At 34.9% G+C, this 18,156-nt stretch overlaps 1 pseudogene; it reads right to left on the bottom strand.

Moving 5' to 3' along the window:
• Positions 1-7,985: 7,985 nt before the first annotated feature.
• LOC125112944 (olfactory receptor 4C13-like) lies at positions 7,986-8,845 on the bottom strand (annotated as a pseudogene).
• Positions 8,846-18,156: the final 9,311 nt, after the last annotated feature.

The following is an 18,156-nucleotide window of genomic DNA, read 5'->3' as shown; positions in this document are numbered from 1 at the left end:
ACTCTTTGGCATATATCCGGACAGAACTTTCCTTAAAAAATACACATGCACCCACGTATATATTGCAGCACTATTCACAATAGCCAAGACATGGAATCAACCCAAATGTCCACTGATAAATTGCGGGGAGCCGAGAAGATGTAGGGACTCAAAATAAGAACCTTGCCTGATGGCAGAAAAACCTGAAGGCAGGTTCCTAACCAAGAAAGGGAGCTCACCTGAACAGTGGAAGCCAAAGGTGGGCTTCTGGTCAGGATAAAAGCCTGCCTGAATGGTGCATGCTGAAGGTGGGCTTCTGGTAAGGATGAAAGCCTGCCTGTGCAGTACAAGTCAAGGGCAGACCTCAGGTTACATGCCTCTCATGTTGATGTTGATGGGAAGAATCGAGGCTTTCCTAGGAAAACAATTTCCATGTTTGCGCTGGAGAACATGAATTGTTTCTCAGGTGACCTAGTCTTTCCTGTTGTTTTATTTGTTTTTCAGTTTTTTCCTCAGACTTTCCTGATTATTTGCTTATTATTCTTATTTTCCATTCTTATTTTCCTGTGGTGATTTGTGATTTAACAACATTACAACAATAATATAATAGGAATTTCATCCTGAAGGACTTTCCTCTATTTAAGTCCAACTTAAAATATACAGTGTTTATCTACTAACTAGTTATACAGTAAACTTTAGAGTTAGGATTTTAATGAGGTTCATAGAAGTTAGACATATCTTATTCTTAACCAAAAGACACCTAGCTATGAGTTATAGAAGTTTTAAGTGATAGCTAGTTAAGTTGATTTATATTTTCTTATACTGTCTCCCTGCCATAACACTTTAAAGATAATCACTAGTCTAAAAGCAAGATTTGTTATGTCTGTGAACTCTTCAACTTGTGGAGATTGACTGGCTATGGGATGATTTGGAGGAAAGGAGTCTCCTCCTTTCCACATGATGTATTATACCTAATTGCCCTTAAATTGTACTCACTAAATTTAGTTAAGATAAAGATCTTAAAGTGTGATGTATAGCTGCTGTACCATGTAAAAGTTAACTGATGTACTTTTAACACTATGATGTAATCTGTAGTTAGAAACTGTCTATATAATCAACCACTTATGCCAATAAAGTTTGAACAGTCCAGCGCCCTGAACGAAGGGACAAAGAGACTGTCTCCATTACAAAAGCCAACACGTGTCCCTCTCCTTTGGGAAAAGTGTACTCCCTGGCTGCTGGAGCTGGCCCCCAGCAATAAATGATTGGATTAGGAAGACGTGTGTGTGTGTGTGTGTGTGTGTGTGGGGGGGGGGGGGGGGGGGGGGGGAGCGGAATACTACTCAGCTATAAAAAAGAATGAAAAAAATGCCATCTGCAGCAACATTGATAGAACTAGAAGATCTCATCCTGAGTAAGTAAGTGAGAAATAGAAAGGCAAATACCATAAGATATCACTTATATCTGAAAACTAATATACTGCACAAAGAAACCTTTCCACAGAAATGAAAATCATGGACTTGGAGAATAGACTTGTGGTTGCAAAGGGGAAAGGATGGAGTGAGAGTGACTGTAACTTGGGGTAAATAGAAACAGAATGTTGCTTTGGGATGGTTTAACAATGGGATCCTGCAGTGTAGCACTGGGAACTCTGTCTAATCACTTATGATGGAGCATGATAATGTGAGAAAAAAGAATGTATACACGTATGTGTAAATGGAATACCATGCTGTACAGTATGTGTATATATATATATAGGATTAAAAAATGAAATAAAAAGGGCATGGAATATATTTGAAAAAAATATAGCTGAAAACTATCTATATATAAAGAAGGAAACATATATCCAGATATAGGAAGAAGAGTGGGCTGCAGATAATTTGAACCCAAAGAGAACTACACCAAGACATATTATAATAAAAATGGCAAAAGTTTAAGATAATGAAGAGTCTAAAGACAGCAATAGAAAAACAAAGAGTTAGTTATAGGGGAACCCCCATAAATCAATCAGCAGATTTCTCTGCAGAAACACTAGGAAGGCCAGAAGAGAGTGGCATGATACAGTCAAAGTTTTTAAAAATGATAAGTGCACAGTTTACAATACTCTGCTAAGAAATATTGTCATTTAAATTAAAAGGACAAATAATTATTCAGACAAACAAATACTAAAAGAATACAGCAACACTGAACACATTCTAAAAGAAATATTGTAGGAAAGAAGTAAAAACATATAGGATGGAGGAAATCACAATTGGAAAGAAGTCACTTAAATAAGCCATTAAAAAAAGTAATAATAAGCACAGGAAGTGTGAAAGGATAAACATGAAAATGTAATAAAATGCATAAAAATTATAAAATTTTGAGGAGAGTAAAATAATCTAGACTGTCTTTTTTAAGGATGTTTTTGAGCTTATATGACTATCAGTCTTAATTAGAAGGGAGTTCCCATATAATGGCTCAGTGAAAACAAATTTGTCTAGCAACCATGAAGACACAGTTTCAGTCCCTGGCTCAGTGGGTTAAGAACTGATGTTGCTGTGAGCTGTGGCATAGATCACATATGGGGCTCCAATCTGGCATTGCTGTGGCTATGGCTCTGGTGCAGGACAGGGGCTACCTAAACTTGGAAACTCCATATTCCATGGGTTCAGCCCTAAAAATAAATAAATAAATAATAAATAAATAAATAGAGATAAAGCAAGCAGATATAGGATAGGGTTAATATATGTAAAAAACAGGGCAACCACAAACAAAAAAAAATACATTAAAAAAAACAAAAAGAACAGAAGCATAAACATAGAAACAATTTGGAAAACAAGGTTTAATTTGGCAATAAATACATATTTATCAATGATTACCTTAAATGTCAATGGACCAAATCCTCCAATCAAAAGAAAGAGTGACAGTCTTGATCAAAACAAGTAAAAGAGCATACAATATGCTCCCTACAAGAGACCCACCTTAGGCCAATGGACACATAAATTGAAAGTGAAGGGACAGAAGAAGTTATTTAATGCAAATGGTAAAGACAAAAATGTGGGAGTCGTGATACTCAATCAGACAAAATAGACTTTAAAACAAAGGCCATAAAGAATGTAAAAAGGACATTATTTAATGATAAAATAATCAATTCAAGAAGAGGATATTACACTTGTCAATATATATGCCCCTAATATAGGAGCAGTCAAATACATCCAACAAATACTAACAGAAATAAAAGGAGAAATTGATGGGAATATATTAATTGTAGGAGATTTTATCACTGCACATGAATCAACAGACAGATCTATAGAAAGTCAAAAAGGTAACATAGACCCTAAAAGACACAATATAATAATAAGATTTTATTGATATTTTGGGGACATCACATACAAAAGAAAAAAATTCCAAGAATACACATTCTTTTCAAGTCTACATGGAACATTTTCAAGGATTGACCAAAATCTGGGGAACAAAACTAATCTCTACTAATTTAGGAGTACAGAAATTATTTCAAGCATCTTCTCTGACCACAATGGCATGAAACTAGAAATCAACAACAGGAAAAAAATGAGAAAAAATCTGACTACATGGAGCCTAAACAACATGCTATTAAAAAACTAATGGGTCAATGAGTAAATCAAAATGATATTAAACAATACCTTGAGACAAATGACAATGAAAACACAACCATACAAAATCTATGGGATTCTGCAAGAACAGTTCTTAGAGGGAAGTTCACAGCAATGCAACCCATCCCAAAAACAAAAAAAATCACAAAACAACAATGTAACCTACTCCTAAAATGATTAGAAAAAGAAGACCAAAAAAATCTAAAGTCTGCAGAAGGAAGGAAGTCATAAAGATTAGAGAGGAAGTCAATAAAATAGAGGTTCAGAACAATAGGAAAAATCACTCAAACCAGGAGTGGTTTCCTTGAAAGAGTAAACAAAGCTGACATGAGTCTTGGTGGTCAGATTAACCAAGAAGAGTGAGAGAATCCAAGTTAAAATATAATAATAATAATAAATGGAAAAGTAGAAACCTCAATGGATACTACAGAAATTAAGAAAAAAACATAAATTATATGCCAACAAATTTGACACCTTAGGAGAAATGGACATCTTTCTAGAAATATGCATAGAGCCAACCAAAACTTAGCAAGAAATAGATATATTTTGGAGATTAGACTCTTGTCAGTTGCATAATTTGTAAAGATTTTTCCCATTCTGTGAATTGGTGTTTATTTTTTATGGTTTCCTTTTCTGTGCTAAAGCTTCTGAGGTTTTTTTTTTTTATGTCCCATTGGTATATTGTTTTTATTGTTGCTACTCTAGGAGGTGCATCAAAGATGTTGCTGTGATTTATGTCAAAAAGCATTCTGCCTATTTTTTCCTCCACAAATTTTATAGTCTTTAGGTCTTAAATCCATTTGGTTTTGCCTATGTATATGAAGCTAGAGAATATTCTAATTTCATTCTTTAACATGTAGCTGTCCAGTCTTCCCAGTATCACATATTGAAGAGATTATCTCTCCTCCCATATATGTTCTTGCCTCTTTGTCATACATTAGTTACCATAGGTGCTTGGGTTTATTGCTGGGCTTTCTATCCTGTTCCATTTATCCATATTTCTTTTTTTTTGGGGGGGAGCCATTACCATACTGTTCTGAGAATTGTAGCTTTATACTATAGTCTGCAGCCAGGGAGCCTTATTTCTCCAGTTCCACTTTTCTTTTTCCATATTACTTTGGATATTCAGGGTCTTTTTTATTTCCATACAAATTTTAAAATATTTTGTTTATGTGTATGGCCATTGTGGTGAAGCTAAACAAGCCTGACTATTATCTATGAGAATGTGTCTTTGATCCCTAGGCTTGATCATTGGTTTAATATCCAGTGATGCCATAAGCTGTGGTATAAGTTGCAGACATGACTCAGATTCAGCAGAATTATGGCTGTGTCATATGTCAGCAGCTGTAGTTCTGATTTGACCCCTAGCCTGGGAACATACATATGCTGCAGATGCAGCCCTAAAAAAATTTTATTAATATATGCCATAGTCCAGCTTTGGCTGCCAGGGAGTGCACTCCCCGAAGGAGAGGGACAGCATTGGCGAATGCACATGGAGACAGCCTCTTTGTCCCTTCTCTCAGGGCGCTGGACTGCTAAAATTTTATTGGCATAGATGAGTGTTTATATAGACAGTTTTTTAACTATAGATTACATCACAGTGTTAAAAGTACATTGATTAACTTTTACATGGTACAGCAGCTATACATCATGTTCTAAGATCTTTGTTTTAACTAAATTTAGTGAGTACAATTTAAGGGCAATTAGGTACAATACATCATGTGGAAAGGAGGAGACTCAGTACAAATCATCCCATGGCCAGCCAGTCTCCACAAGTTGAAGAGGTCACAGATGCAAGAATTTGGCATTCACAAATATTGTTTTTAGACTAGTGATTATCTTTAAAGTGTTATGGCAGGGAGACAGTATAAGAAAATATAAATCAACTTAACTAGCTATCACTTAAAAGCTTTTAAAATCAAGGACAAAACTCACAGCTGGGTTTCATGAATAATGTATGTATAACTTCTATGAACCTCATTAAAATCCTAACTCTAAAGTTTACTATATAACTAGTTAGTACATAAACACTGTATATTTTATTTAAGTTGGACTTAAATAGAGGAAAGTCCTTCAGGATGAAATTCCTATTATATTATTGTTGTAATGTTGTTAAATCACAAATCACCACAGGAAAATAAGAATGGAAAATAAGAATAATAAGCAAATAATCAGGAAAGTCTGAGGAAAAAACTGAAAAACAAATAAAACAACAGGAAAGACTAGGTCACCTGAGAAACAATTCATGTTCTCCAGCGCAAATATGGAAATTGTTTTCCTAGGAAAGCCTCGATTCTTCCCATCAACATCAACATGAGAGGCATGTAACCTGAGGCCTGCCCTCGGATTGCACAGTATAGGCAGGCCTCAGCCTGTCCTCAGTTTTTCACCTATACAGACAGGCTTTTATCCTGACCAGAAGCCCACCTTTGGTTTCCACTGTTCAGGTGAGCTCCCTTTCTTGGTTAGGAACCTGCCTTTGTGTTTTTTTTTTTTTTTTTGCCTTCAGCCAAGGCCCCTTCCTCAAGTCCCTGCATTGCCTGGGCTCCCCACAAATATAAAGAAGGTCATTGGTAATTTGATAGGGATTACAATGAATGTATAGACTTCCTTGGGTAGCATAGTCATTTTGATGATATTGATTCTTCCAATCCAAGAGCATGGTATAGGTTTTAATTTTCTAATGTCATATTCGATTATTTTCATCAGTGTCATAGTTTTAAGAGTACAGGTCTTTTGTCTTTTTAGGTAAGCTTATTCCCAGGTGTTTTATTCTTTTTGATTTGATGGTAAATGTGGTGTTTTCCCTAATTTCTCTTTTTGATTTTTCACTATTAGCATACAGAAATGGAATAGATTTTTGTGTATTAATTTAGTATCCTGAAACATTACAACTCATACAATACAAAATGAAAACAAACAATGAAGTGGAATATTAGGCAGAAGACCCAAAAAGACATTTCTCTAAATAAGACATACAGATATCCAATAGACACACAAAAAGATGCTCAACATCAACAATGATTAGGGAAATGCAAGTCAAAACTATAATGAGGCTCCCCTTCACACCAGTCAGGATGGCTCTCATCATTCATTTTTTTTACATATAATAAATGCTGGGGAGGCTATGGAGGAAAGAGAACTTTCTTTCAATGTTGGTGAGAAGGTAAATCGGTGCAATCCACTATGGATAACAATATGGCAGTTCCACAGAAAACTAAATATAGAACTAACATATGATCCAGCAATCCCACTCCTGGGTATATATCCAGGCAAAAATTTCATTGAAACAAAATACATGCAAACTTATGTTCATTGCAGCACTATTCACAATACCAAGACATGGAAACTTCCTACAGGTCCATCACTAGATGAATGAATTAAGAAGATGTGGTACATATAAATAATAGAATACTCCTCAGCCATAAAATGAACAAAATAATGGAATTTGCAGCAACATAGATGCAACTAGAGATTCTCAGACTAAATGAAGTGTGTAAGAAAGAGAAAGACAAATACTATGTGATATCACTTGATGTGGAATCTAAAATATGGCACAAATGAGCCTAATGTACAGAACAGAAACAGGATCACAGACACGGAGAACAGATTTGTATCTTCCATGCAGAAGAGGCATGAGAGTAAGATGAACTGGGAATTTGGGTTAGTAGTTACAAGGCATTACATTTAGAATGAATAGGCAATGAACTCCTAAAGTATAGAACAGGGACTATACTCCTAAAGTATAGTATGAATAGGCAATGAACTCCTAAAGTATAGAACAGGGACTGGGTCTACTCCCTTGGGATAGAACATGATGGGAAATCACATTAGAAAAAAAATATGTGTGTGTGTGTGCGTGTGTGTGTTTGTGTGTGTGCATGCATGTGTGTGTGCATGTATGGCTGTGTCACTTTGTTATGCAGCAGAAATTGGCATGACATTGTAAATAAAACATACTTTAAAAATATTGTGAATTATTATTTTCTGCTTTTGTGGGTTTTACTTTTGTTCTTTTGGTAAATTCATAGTACCAAAAAAATTCAGTTGTGATTCCTTCACACACTGTCCTTTCCATATGTATCTACCTATGAATTTTAATCCTCACTTGCTCTACCATAGGTTAAGCAAAAATGGAAGAAGTTCTGAGATCAAGGTCCTATGAAAAAGCCAATTTCACACAAGTAACACGAAAGAAGCATTTAGTAAAGTAGTAGAAGAACATACTGTCGAATGAGCAAACTAGGGTTTTATTGTTTATACATTGTCTATTCAGAAACTATCAACATGAACAAAGAAATGGCAAGGTTCATTAAAAGTCATCAAAATGGCTAATACATAACAAGCCACTAAAAATCAATCAACAAATATTAGTTTTGGTCTTATTTTACTCTGTCAATGTTCTACCAAAATTCTTAGTTTTCTTTCAAACAAACTCACAAATTTGTCCACAGGGTAGGTGGCTATAGGATGTATATAGTTGAAAATACAAGGAACAAAAATGAGTACCACTACAGTAAAGTGTGATCCACATGTAGAGAGGGCTTTGTGTCTTCCTTCAGAGCCATGAAATTTCAGGGAGCTTAGGATGACTATGTAGGAGATGAGTAGCATGAAAAAAATAAGCAAGCACATTCCTCTAGTGTTAGCTGATACCACCATTCCATGCCAGTAGGTGTCGCTGCAGGCAAGTTCCATCAGCAAAAAGAAATCACACATGAAGTGGTCAATGACATTGGGACCACAGAAAGTCAAGTCAATCATGAAAAGAATCTCTACAGTCGCATGTAGTACCCCCCCCCAATCCAAGCTACCACCACAAGGAGCTGGCAGAGCCCATGTCACATGATGGTTGTGTAGTGCAGAGGCTTGTAGATTGCCACAAAGCAGTTATAAGCCATGATAATGAGAATGATAACCTCTGACCCTGCAAGGAAGTGTTCCAAAAAGATTTGAGTCAGGCAGCAACCCCAGGAGATGGTTCTTCTCTGGAACAGGAAGTCAATGGTAATTTTGGGGGTAGTAACAGAGTTGAAAGCAGTATCTGTGAAGGACAAGTGAGTGAGAAAGAAGTACATGAGAGATGAAAGTGTGGGGCTGAGGGAGATGGTAATAGCAATGAGCAGATTGGCCAGCAAGGTAACTAGGAAAATGAACAAAATGACCATAATGAGTATTTTCTGCAAGTGTGGATTCTGTGTAAGTCCCAAGAGAACAAATACAGTCACATTGTTGGGAGGCATGTGGAGATCCATTTAGGTAAAAATATCTTCCTGGAGCCTAAATTATCTAAAACCAATAAAAAAAACTATACTTCTTAATACAGAGAGAATGTATCCCATATTTTTGAGAAAAAATAATGAAACAGAAATCACTGTAAATGTCTAGCATGTCCTTGGCACTTGTGCCCCCCGTTCTTATTTAAATTATTTGTTACTTCCTTCATGATCATTTACATTTACATCTCTTAAAAAACCTACTACCTGTCACCTGAGATACATGGATAGGGCAACATTCAATGTGTAAATACTGTGCTATATACATGAAATCAGATTTTCCTCCTGCCTCAAGTGCAAATAACATTGCAAGTCTTCTCAGTGTCCTAGCTTCTGAGACTTTCTCTGTGTCTGTGAGCTTATACCTTGTAATATTCAAATGTATCTTATACACTGAATGTCGCCGCACAGATTTAAGAATTATTCCCTCTTCCATGAGAATTGACATTTGAACCCTTAACTCTAACAGTGGAAATAAAGACACCACCAATAAATATCTATCACAAGCAGAGTTTTGAGATATGCATTTAAGCCATTGGTGACACACTCTCCTTGGTAATCCCCAGAACACATATCTATTCATGTATGTTTCCTCACTTACTGTAATTCCTGGGATGATGTTTGTAGTGTCTAAAATCTATAAAGAATGAGTAAATGTTTAGTGGATTGACATTTTCCATGGGTAAAATAAGACTACTTCCCCAGATCATAAACCTGGCAGGAATTCAAATGCCCTATATATATACTGCTCTGTTTATAATTTCTATCTATATTATGAGAAACATAAAGGGACACTGAAAGGAATCTGCCCACCCTTTAATAGTTTCTGACACAGTTTATGGCATAAATATACATAATCGCCAATAGAAAAAACTGTGTACTGTCTTATTTTACTGTAGATAATTAGTGTTTTTAATTGATATTTTTTATTCTTCAAAATTATATTCAACATACAATTTAAAATAGTCATATTCAGTAAATGTAGATCTTCTGTAACTTGGTAAAAAATAAATAAATAAAAATAAAAACCTCTTGCTGAATTTCACATTGTGGCAAACTAGGTTAAGATCTGACTATAGCAGCCCAGATTTCTCAGGAGTTGTAGGTTCAATTCCTAACTCAACACTGTAGGTTAAAACATCAAATTTTTGTGTAGATTTGATGTAGATCCCAGCTGTGGCTGTGATTCAATCCCTGGCCCATTAGGCTGTGATTACAGCCATACAAGTTAAAACAAACAAACAAACCCTCAAAAACTCTTGTATAGGCATTTATTACCAAAGTTTCTATCAAGCAAAGTAAATTTTCTTTTCAGTGTTTTAGAAATAAAAAATAAATGTGAAAAACAGACAGAAACAGTCTAGGTAAGATAGAGAGATAATGTACTATATATTTTTATATATAGTAACTAACACAAGAACACATAAAATCTATTACCTACTCTAAATACATCCTGAAGTTCACTCACTCGATAAATATTTATTGGACACTTATTATGTATATTGATGTGTTCATGCAAAGTCTAAAGAATCTTCCTGTTAAATGCCCTGAATCCCTGAAATTTCATTATCAAACATCATCAAGGCATCCATCCAAGATATGAATGACCTTCCCATGCCTTTATAGTTCTGCTGCATGCATTCTCATGCCATCTTCTCCCATCTTACCACAGCTTCCTTCCTCCATCATTCCAGGTTACAGGCTATTTCATTATTAATAAAATGAGAAATTTGGGGACATTAATTTCCTAAGAAAAGGGAAAAGGACGTATAAATACAATAAAATGCTTTGGACAAAAATAAGCATTTTCATTCAAAGATATATGAGTAAAGAGCTTTATTTTTTAATTATCAAAACAAAAAATTCAATAAATATGTAGAAACAAAATGCAGCAGCTCCTTTGTATTCACTTATTCTGTTTAGGGCTCCCCTAACAGATCAGAAGAGTAGAGAATACGTAAAGTAAGTGTAAGACATGAATGAGAAAAGTGTTTTAAAAGTAACTTGAAGAAATAGAAATCACTTTTTCATTTTTCTTTGGCTCTTGCAGTATACCATCTATGAATAAACCCCAAAGGAAAATTTTTAAGGGAGGAAAACTATCATTTACATATACGTCAACACAATTATTAAGAGCTGGTGAAAATTTATAAACAATGTTTATTGTTCGACATTGGAGAAATGGATTATTAAAACATAGTTTTTCTCTTTGATTAATGTATAGGTTTTAACAGAGTTGTTTTAAAATTTTTGCAATATCTTAAGAAAATTTTTATGATGTATTCTTAAATGGGAAAGATGGAGAAAAATATGAATTATAGTATTATTCTAATTAATTATAACTATTTTATTATTATTATATTTTGAACTTATGTCAATAAAGAAAATATATCCCAAAATATTTTTACTGCTAAGTTGGTATTCTTGTACTTGAGTCTATATTTTGTGATTTTTTTGTGTGTGTGCTGAAAAAGGGGTGAGGATGAAATGTGATTTCATTATATATAAGGTCCATTTAAACCTAAGAGTTTATAATTATACAATTTAGTGGAAAAGAATCTCACCTATAAACTTGTCTGACATAACTCCATGGCCAGGGCCCCAGGCAGCTGCTATTTCACCAAGAAGAGGCTATAAGATTACAAATGCCAACAATTTAGCCTCAATGTTTCTTTGTTGATTTATAAATGATATATTTGGATAAGCCTTAAAAGTGATACTACATGTGCTGTTTTCAGGCAAATTCTATGAATTTTCTTAGCTGTGGCTAATTGGACCTCATGGGTATTTTACCACAATTAGCAGACCTTGCCAACAACCCTATTATTTCATATAAGTGATTAGAAGAGGAAAACTTTTAGAGCATTTAATTTTGAATTCATCCTTAAGTTATTCTTGTCACAAAAATAATATGACAAGAAAAAAAAGAAACAAAATATGACAAGTTATGATTTTAGGTATTTGATAACATACAAGCTTATTATGGAGTCTAAATATTAAGGGTTGTGCAAATTAATAATTTAGGAGGGTAACTATCTGATTTTTCAATGTTATAATAATAATTTGTTTTTAATTGATCTACCATTGATGCATCATAATTTAAAAATATTTTTTCAAATATAAATTAAGTGATAATTATAAACCCTATTGAAATATTGGAATTTCACATCAGGTAAATTTTATAGTACTTCTTTAAAGTTTGTATTGTGCCAATTCTGGTCTTAAATTAATATGATGGTGGTTAAAACAGTTATATTCTTCAATTATTCATAGAGATTGTAAAATTCATATATTTCAATCATTTAATTATAGTTGTAAAACATCCCAATGGAAGAGAAAAATAGAAAATTAATATTCACAATTTAGAACAAATTAACATAGATAGGGAATTAGAACTTAATTTTCCAAAGGTAAAAAAATCCAGGTCAAGATTTTCATCTTTAAATCATTGTCTTACAACTAAAATTTGGACCAGGATTTTAATTTTAAAGTATTGTTTTACAACTAAATCATGTGACACATATATGCTGCTACCAACTCTTAAAGCCAGTTATGATTATCTATTAAAGGAAATAAACACCAGTATTTGAAATTATTTTGTAAATAAATTTAATTCAACCCATAAATATTCCTGTAGAGAAACTCACTAAACATATTCAAATATGTTTGCATTAATAAGAAAAATAAGTTGTTCATAATTCTGGATAGACTCTAGAGAATACGGTCACTTATGAGTAACATGTGTCATTAAGGAGAAGACTTGATGAAAGCTGAAACCACATGACTAAACTTAGTTTGAATGGACATCTCACTATTATATTTCTGAAATAATATCTGTAGGTATAGTTGCAAAACAAAGGCTGAGTGATGAGTTGAAAATATCTAAAGAATTATAATATGAATTTAGCTGAAGAGTCATGTTGAAAATGTCCTTAAGTTCTGTTTAAACTCTGAAATGAAAAACAAAGTCAAATCAGAGAATTATAATGTAATGAAAAAGTCATCAATCCCAACCTAATGAAGGATATGAATCCATTCACAATGGTTCATTAAGTGGTCACCAGCTTCTATTTAGGAGCTATAGAGCTAGGTAGTGAGCAAGGGTAGAATCCTTACATCTAAGTAGTTTAGCTCTCTAATCCCTAGAAGAGCCTAGAAAGGAAAGAGATTAGAATAGGTCTAAATCTGTAAATGATGTCTGTGAATATAATGTTTCAAAGAGGAACTGAAGGAGAGATGGTAACACAGATTCTCAAAATGAAGGGCAACAAGAAGGAAAAAAGGAAAAATTTTACATGGATCTTATCATTGTTAGTCAGAAGCTGATTGAAGTGTGGGTTGAACATTGATATTTTCAGGGACTAATTTCACAAAAACCAAGTACCTGCCAAATTGTCTTTATGGACAGCTTCATGCATTTCAGTAGATAGTAGGACCATGTTCTCCAAATAACAAAGCACTCAAGAGCAGAGCTCACATTGTTTTAGTCCATCCACAAAGCATTTTACCAAAAAAGGACATCCCCTAAGTTGTTTAGCAGGAACAATAGGTGGAATGTAGTCTCATGAGTCTTGCAATTTTACTTCAAATTGAAGTAGAAGCAAATATAACAATATTATTTGGGGAGTTCCCATTGTGGCACAGTGGTTAACGATTCTGACTAGGAAGCATGAGGTTGCGGGTTTGGTCCCTGCCCTTGCTCAGTGGGTTAACGATTTGGCGTTGCCGTGAGCTGTGGTGTAGGTTGCAGACGCGGCTCGGATCCCACGTTGCTGTGGCTCTGGCATAGGCTGGTGGCTACAGCTCCAATTGGACCCCTAGCCTGGGAACCTCCATATGCCACGGGAGCGGCCCAAGAAATAACAAAAAAAAAGACAAAAAAAAAACCAATATTATTGGGATTAAATACATTGGCTTGGGTAGAATTACAAATGGTGGAAACACCTTCCAATGTTACTAAATAAAACACCTGTAGAAATAGAGTAAGTTGTTTAACATTTAAAAAGGAGATGATGATGTAATGTGAAAGAAAACTCCTGTCTACTGATCCTGAAGTTAGTGTTCTTAATTTCCAAAATGATTTTGTAACCATATTATGCTTGATAATTGTTATCACTGAGTCTGATGATTTCTTCAGTAGAATATATGGTAGCCATGAAGAGGGAGCTGGATCTTTCTGTCAAAAGAGGAAACTCTAAACACAGCTATGACATTCACACACATTTGTATTTAGATAGCTGACTTCATTTTTGAGAAGAAACAAAAATTAATTCACAACAAATTTAGGTATTTGGTAGATAAATTCTTTCTTTGACCAGCTATGGAATGAATTATATATATGATTATTATGAATTATTATATGATAACCTTATTTAATTATCTTCTGGAATTCCCATTGTAGCTCAGTTGTTAACAAATCTGACTAGGAACCATGAGGTTGTGGGTTTGATCCCTGGCCTTGCTCAGTGGGTTGAGGATCCAGCACTGCATGAACTGTGGTGTAGGTCACAGATGCAGCTCGGATCCTACATTGCTGTGGCTCTGGCATAGGCTGGCAGCTACAACTCTGATTAGACCCCTAGCCTGGGAAGCTGCATATGCCACAGGAGTGGCCATAGAAAAGGCAAAAAGACAAAATAATAATAATAATAATCTTCTAATGAAGTTGTCAAAGAGAATTTCAAATGCAAGGAACTAAGAATAAAACCAGCTTTCTAATAGTGTAATTATTTTACAGCTATAGTCTACTGTGTGTTTTTGAAGAGCATGTAGCTTTAATTGCTAGTAATTGCTCATATAAAATTATCACCTTCCTTTGTATATAATCAAAATATTTTCATTTACTAAATTATAATTAAAATCCATACCAAAACATTCTACATAATGTAAAGATCACAGAATGTAAAGGAATGTATTATGCCTCAAAGATGACTTACAGGTCCTATGGTCTAATAATTTAAACTTTCTAATCCCCCATTTTTTTCTGTAAAATTAGAATACTAAGCTTGAATATTATAGTGTCATTTGACCATTTGAGAACACTTCAAGGAGTTTCCATCTTGGCTCACCAGAAACAAATTTGACTAGTATCCATGAGGATATAGGTGCAATCCCTGGCCTCATTCAGGGTGTTAAGGATCCAGCACTGCTGTGAGCTGTGGTGTAGGTTGCAGATGCAGATCAGATCTGGCATTGCTGTGGCTGGGGTGTAGACCAGCAGCTACAGCTCTGATTCAACCCCTAGCCTGTGAACTTCCATATGCCATGGGTGTGGCCCTAAAAGAAAAAAAATTAAAATAAAAAAATGAAAAATGAAATACTTCAAAATGTTGAAATCAGGTTAAAGACAGTAAGTTAATATTTATAATCACTGACAACTTATCCCAAAAGTATTAGTAATCCAATATTGGATAGCTGTATCAATTATATGCCAAGAGACTACTCACAGGATTTTCTTTCTATTTCATATTCCACACCATCCTAGATACCAGCAGGACATACAGCTTTCTAAGAACCCAATGGTTTTATATGTAGGTATAGTATATAACTATGTGATGATAAAGGAAAATTTTCAATTACTACAAACAGTAGAGGTTCTGATGAAATGCTGATATTTCTCTGACAGAACTGACATGACAGAAAGAGAATCAGATTTGTTTTTAGAAGAATGAAGATCTGAACACTATCTCTGCCTGTGATATTGGGTGGATTATTTAACTTTTTTGAACTTCACTGTTCTTCAAATGTAGAATGGGAATAATCATAATAACAACTACATTGGAGAGATGCTATTATTGTCAGGTGAGAAGTATGGAAAGAAGCTTATAATAATAAATATGGCAATGTAAATATCAAGATAGAAATAAAATTTCCATACTATATTATTATTATTTGAAATTTAATTTCTGTTTAATACCCTTTAACTGACATTCTGTGACCTCTGTTTTCCTTAATGTGTAGGGAACAGAGTTTAACATGGGAGTAACAATAGTAGAGAATACTGTTATGGATTCATCTGTGGAAAAAGTAGCTACTGATTTCATAATAAAATACAGGAACAAAGAACAAGACAAAATTGTGATGAGCGAGCTGTAGGTAGACAGGGCTTTTTCCTCTCTTCAGAGTTGTGAGTCCTCAAGGAGCACAGGATGATCACATAGGATACTAATAACATTATTGATCTATCACAAGCATTACCCCACCATTGAGGCAACCAACAGACCAACAAGGAAAGTATCAGGGCAAGCAAGTTGTATCAGGGTGAAAATGTCACAAGAAAAGTGATTCACGTTATTGGGATGAGAGAATGGAAGCCAGAAATTGTCAATATTAGGGGGTCCATGAACAGATACCACTTGCAGCCCCAATCACCTCAAGGGCACCACAGAGAAGGGCACTGTGACTGAACACCATCTGATGGTTCTCTTGCACCCCTCAGAACACAGTGGCCCTGCTGCTGCCACTGGGCAGTACCCCCACACTTGATATCTGCCACTTCCTAGAATCCTGCAACTAGGAGCAGCCTGTGCATCACCTCCTATGTAGGCTAAGAGAGACAGGTTGCTTCATGCATGCTCTACAGGGGGTGGGAACAACTGATAACAGATATCACTGACTCCAGGGAGAGGCAGGGCCTGTTCCAATTGGGGTCCCTGAACAAGCACCACCTGTGGTTCCAATCACCTCAGAGGAGGGCACTGCAATTGAACACTGGCAGTTTTTGCTCTCATTCCACTGGGAACTCACACACCCTGCTGCTGCTATTGTGTAATTCTCTGGACACCTGGTAGATCAGCCTGGAACAAATTACCACTTCCCAGGGCCCTGCAACTAGAAGTAGCCTGTACCGCCTTCCTGCAGGTGCTTTCTTCTGTTGAGAGTCCAGCAACCAGGCACTGTCTACTGGCCCTAACCATTGTCTCCTTCCTGAAAACACACTGAGCAGCCTGGGGATAAGAGCCTGCTCACACTTAAGAAAGAGACAGCTAATATTCAAAATCCAAAACCAAAAATAAATATTAACCACTTCAAAAAAATACAAAGCATTGCTCTGGCATAGATATAGCCTTACAAGAATACAGTTTGGCTTACCCAAACTCACAGAAAAAGAAAAACATAAGGGAGATGAAGAAGTTCAGAAACCATTCCCAGGTAAGGAACAGGAGAAATCACCCAAAACAGTCAAAAATGAAACAGATTTCTGCAGTCTGACAAGACTATGACTTCAAAAGGGAGATAGTGAAAATACTGAAGGACTTAAGGCTGAATATCAAGGAAATAAGACAAGATACAAACAGTAATGCAGATTCCCTTAGAAAGGAAATAGAAAACATAAGGAGACAAGAAAAACTAGAAAGTTCATTTGCAGAGATGTAAACTGACCTAAAGTCAATAAAGAGCAGAATGAATAATGCATAGGAATGAATTAGTGATGTGGAAGGTAGAACAATGGAAACCATCCAATCAGGACACCAGATAGAAAAGCAAATGATAAAATATGAAAGAAATATGAGATCTATGGGATAATATAAAATGAGGCAATCTTCACAGAATAGGAATTCCAGGAGAAGAAAAAGAAAAGTGGATTGAAAATATATTTGAAAAAATTATGGCTGAAAACTTTACAGAGCTAAAAGGGAACTGATACCAAATTAAAGGAAACATTGAGGACCCCAAACAAGTTGAATCCAAACAGGCCCACACAAAGACATATTATAACAAAAAGGCAAATGTTAAAGATAAAGAGAGGCTTATAGAGGCAGCAAAAGAAAAGCAAAGTGTTAATTATAAGGTAGCCACCATAAGGCTGTCAGCTGATTGCTCTATAGAAACACCACATGCCTGAAGGGAGTAGCACGATATATTTAAAGTGCTGAAAGAAAAAAAAATTCAACCTAGAATACTCTAACTCAGCAAGAATAATATCTAAAATAGAAGAGCAAATAAAGAATTTTTCTAACAAACAAAGGGTAAAAGAGTAGAGCAATACTAAATGCATAGTAGAAGAAATACTGAAAGGGCTTCTCTAAATAAAAAAAATAGAAATAAGAAGAAATAGAATGGAGGAAACCCAACAGGAAAGTAATCACTTAAATAAGTCAGCATACTTAATCTAACCATGAAGATGTTTTAAAAAAATTAAATAAAATAATGCTCTCAAAATCATACAATTTGGGAAAGGAATGTATGAAAATATAGATTCTTTTCTAAATTTTAATGATGTATTTGAGCCTATATAACCATTAGGATAAAACAAGCAGATATAGGGTTAACATACTTTAAAAAAGGGC

This window comes from Phacochoerus africanus, chromosome 12, assembly GCF_016906955.1.
Source record: "Phacochoerus africanus isolate WHEZ1 chromosome 12, ROS_Pafr_v1, whole genome shotgun sequence".
Taxonomy (NCBI): domain Eukaryota; kingdom Metazoa; phylum Chordata; class Mammalia; order Artiodactyla; family Suidae; genus Phacochoerus; species Phacochoerus africanus.
The sequence above is the reverse complement of the archived record's forward strand: the minus strand, read 5'-3'. Positions and strand labels throughout refer to the sequence as shown.